The sequence below is a fragment of the Limulus polyphemus genome, unplaced genomic scaffold (genome assembly GCF_000517525.1).
Source record: "Limulus polyphemus unplaced genomic scaffold, Limulus_polyphemus-2.1.2 Scaffold12967, whole genome shotgun sequence".
In the NCBI taxonomy this organism is placed as follows: Eukaryota; Metazoa; Arthropoda; class Merostomata; order Xiphosura; family Limulidae; genus Limulus; species Limulus polyphemus.
This window is the reverse complement of record NW_013678577.1, coordinates 1,846-6,509: the sequence shown is the minus strand read 5'-3', so window position 1 is coordinate 6,509 and position 4,664 is coordinate 1,846. Positions and strand designations below refer to the sequence as shown.

The window sequence follows — 4,664 nt, the reverse complement described above, 5'->3', positions numbered from 1 at the left end:
AAAATAGTTGCTGTAACTCCCTTCATTTGATCATTTATTGACAGTTTTAAAAATCATTCTACAAAATAGTAAAATAGTTGTAGTAACACTTCATTTAATCATTTAATGACAGTTTTAAAAATCATTACTACACAATAGTAAAATAGTTGCTGTAACTCCCTTCATTTGATCATTTATTGACAGTTTTAAAAATCATTACCACAAAATAGTAAAATAGTTGTAGTAACTCACTTCATTTGATCATTTATTGACAGTTTTAAAAATCATTACCACAAAATAGTAAAATAGTTGTAGTAACTCCCTTCATTTGATTATTTATTGACAGTTTTAAAAATCATTGCTAAACAACAGCAAAATAGTTGTAGTAACTCACTTCATTTGATTATTTATTGACAGTTTTAAAAATCATTACTACACAATAGTAAAATAGTTGTAGTAACTCCCTTCATTTGATTATTTATTGACAGTTTTAAAAATCATTACTACACAATAGTAAAATAGTTGTAGTACCTCACTTCATTTGATCATTTATTGACAGTTTTAAAAATCATTACTACATAATAGTAAAATAGTTGTAGTAACTCCCTTAATTTGATTATTTATTGACAGATTTAAGAATCACTGCTAAACAACAGCAAAATAGTTGTAGTAACTCACTTCATTTGATCATTTATTGACAGCTTTAAAATCATTACTACACAATAGTAAAATGATCATTTGTTGACAGCTTTAAAATCATTACTACACAATAGTAAAATGATCATTTGTTGACAGTTTTAAAAATCATTGCTACACAACAGTGAAATAGTTGTAGTAACTCACTTCATTTGATCATTTATTGACAGTTTTAAAAATCATTACTACACAATAGTGAAATAGTTGTGATAACTTGCTTGTTTTGATCATTTGTTGACAGTTTTAAAAATCATTACTACACAATAGTGAAATAGTTGTGATAACTCACTTTTTTGATCATTTGTTGACAGTTTTAAAAATCATTGCTACACAATTGTAAAATAGTTGTAGTAATTCACTTTTTTTTGATCATTTGTTGACAGTTTAAACTGTGAAAGACAACTTTTGTTTTTAATTGTCACTGGATGGCTCATGCTCACCACCAGTTTCATTTTCAGGATTGGAATTTATAAAAACTTTTAACTTATATTAGTACAATTCATACATGTTTTCTGATGATGCAGTACACATATTATATATGCAGCAACAAAATAATATGAGTTCTACAATGAACAAAGAAATTTATGTGTGTACATACACAAATGAAAAAATCTACTTTTTGTACGTAATAAAGGAATAAAATGATCCTATTATTCAAACAGGAACCAGCCTTTAGTGATTTCAAAGGCCTCTGGTGTTTATTCATTTATTTTTGAAGTTTCATATTTAATTTATGCCATGTGCATATATATGCACTCATAGAAAATTACTAGTTTAAATAATTCTGACACACTGTGAAAAATGTACTAGCAAATTGTGAGTATGCCAATGCAAAATTCAAGCACCCGACGTTTTATCAAAAATCATATTTGCATCAGAAACCGAAGACTTTAAAGAAATACATTTCATAAACTAACTAGTTTAAAACTAAATTACACTGCCATCCTGTTACTTTTTGTTAACAAAGGAGGCTAGGAGTAAGAATAGTAGCTCTCCTGCTCTCAAGAACATGTCAGCAAACCTACCAAAAATAAGAGATGCTCACATATCTTTGACCTCCTTTAAAACCCTGGTAATTAACATCCACACGAATCAAGTCAATTCCACACAACACTCAGGATCAGGAATATTCCTAGTGTCTCCTCTTGCATAAACAGAAGAAAACATTTAAAAGCTTAGCCATCCAATGATCCCCAACAAATTTACATTAAAAAATTCCCCAAGCATGTCCCACAGTATCTTTGAGCTCATTCTCTGAATTAACTGAGGATACATTTAGCTTGAAAACTGGATTTCTGAAAATTAAGGATGAAAAGTTCACTTCTATTTTATCTCAACATCTGTCTAATCAAGTGGCTTATAGCAGTTGCCAAATGATAACTTTCTTAACTTGAAACATCTGACTGTAACCCATAAAGATACAACTCTTGACTACCATTTGTTGTCTTACATTCCAAGAGTATGCAACACATCACTTGTACAAAAGGCCACCCCACTCCCTAACACTATTAAGTAACTTATAAACTCCAATTTTATATTAATTCCTATTATCAATGTTATTCAGATCTAACCAAGTTTCAGTAATCCCAATTACAATAATTCACATCATAGTCTTCGATCACAACTAGTCCAGAACTTATCCACTTTTGGGTCCAAGTAAAAGGCAGAATGTGGAACCTTACTGACCAATCCAAAACAATATCACCAAGAAAAAAAGAAAAAAAGAAGTCATTACAGAAAACAGCTAATACAGGAAATACTATCAGATAAAGACTGGAATATTTTAAGTTAGATTATAAACATTTTAAAATTGCAAATCATGCATCTTTGGTTATGGTTTATTATTATGAATTATTTTATCCAAACTAAATTATAAGGTCTTTAAACATAAAAAACTCCCAGTCCAATCTCTTTAAAAGAACAGGTTAACCCAATACATAAAAGTAATTTTATACTTTAAATTAAAAGTGAGGTAATCTGTAGTAATTGTTCAGAGCTATTCTCTATCAAAAACACATTGCTTCAGAAATAATTGACACACACAGAATTTCACTATGTAAAGCTAAAATAATTTTGGTGTAAACTATTCTTCACATGTGTACTGAGTAATGAAATAATGTGATTGTCAGCTGTGCAAAATTGTGCAATTACAGTGTCTATCAACTCTGAGCCTGTTATTTCAATAAAAATCACTATGCCACAAAATATTGTAACCTTTCTGTACTTTATAAATTATAGACACATATATAATATGTAAAGATAATATATTTCTCAGAAAAGCTGTTCTTCACATCTATATAGAGTATTGAAATGAATTAAGTGACTGACAGCAGTACAGAATGGTGAAAGTAAAATGTCTTGGGAGATTTTTCTATCAAAAATATTTTATATTTCATATACTTCAACACTCCAGTAAGTAATATTCCAATACAAGTTCCAACTTTTAGTTTTATGCACTGTTCCATTTTGTTCCTAACATCATAACAATAACAACTAGTTTATTCTTGAAGTGTTACTATGTTTATCTTTACATCTAACAAACATACTATTAAAACTGTTATTTAACTTATGCTCTAAAAACATTTAAACAGTGCACCGAATGTATTACTATAAGTACTTACTAGTATTAGTACTAGTAGACTAGCTTGTAATATAACAAGGTACGGCTTAAAATTTAAAAAGTTATGGTATTTACAAAATAAATAAATTTAAATTAGTTTTAGTAACTGATAAAAATTAAAAACTATTAGTATTATCATATCACATATAATTTTAATTTTGAATTTTTTCAAAGTCAATGAAGAAAATAAAAATAGGTATAATTGTGTCAAAACAACTTACCAAGACAAACTAACATAATAAGTAAAACAAACGCGAAAACAAAATAAATAATTGTAAGAAGTACTTCTTTCATTTCAATTTCTACTAAGTCAGGTCTGTAAACTTTCCTAATATACAGTATACTGTCCTACACTTATCCATGGAGAGAAACGAAATCAGTTTCGCGCTTGTTTAATATAATACTCATTAATACTTTTTAGGAGTACTAACTATTAGTGTTAGTATAAATACTAGAAATATAACATGGCATATAACGATATTCAACTTTTACTTGATTAAATTCTAAAATGTGTCACTGCCTTCCAAAAGATGTTATGTTAGTGTCAGTATATGCCTTAAATTAATTAACACAAAATATCGATCGTTAGTTTTAAAAAATACACATATATTCTTAATTGACAAATAACTAAATTTCCTAATTAGACTGCTATGAGATGAAACTAATCCACAAATTTCGGAAAATATTTAATACAAGTAATAAAAAAATATTTCCAAGAATAACTTTTATCTACAAATACATATTGAATTCCTATCAGCTGCAGCCCCCCAGTAGCACAGCGGACTTACAACGCTAGAAACCGGATTTCGATACCCGTGGTGGGCAGAGCACAGATAGCCCATTGTGTAGCTTTGTGTATAATTACAAACAAACAAACAATCCTGTCAGATGCATGAATTCGGGTTTGAATAAAAGCATTTAAAATGAATAGTGCTACACAGTCTTACAGTGGCTAATATTAATAACCATAAGCTTGTAAGATTAACCTAAATCAAGTTTCGTGGCAAAAATTTAGGTTTAAAATCTTTCAAGCCTAAAAGACAACCCGGGATGGTCAGAAACTTTTGCTCCTCTTCATCCCACGTGATGAAAAAGTTAAAGCCAAACGAATTAGGATGAAGTCTCTGAGCTTAATTTTATTGAAACACATAGAATAGTATGTTGTGAGACACGGAATGTTTCTGTATTTTTTGGCATTGCCATTCTTAAATCATACTTAATTTTTGTCAAAAAAAAAAAAATACTTGTTTCCCTTCTTGTTTTTAAACAATTTCATTCAAGTAGGTTGATAAGTGAACATTTATTTTATTTTTATAGTTTAATGGTAATATATTTTGTTAATATCATATTTTTTTCAGTTTCTCTCATT

At 28.6% G+C, this 4,664-nt stretch overlaps 1 long non-coding RNA gene across 1 annotated transcript in view; it reads right to left on the bottom strand.

Moving 5' to 3' along the window:
* LOC111084030 overlaps positions 1-3,866 on the bottom strand; it is a 6,250-nt gene extending 2,384 nt beyond the window's left edge. Inside the window, exon 1 of the long non-coding RNA XR_002609367.1 lies at positions 3,517-3,866. This is a non-coding gene — a long non-coding RNA (uncharacterized LOC111084030). The remainder of the gene's footprint in view (positions 1-3,516) is intronic.
* Positions 3,867-4,664: the final 798 nt, after the last annotated feature.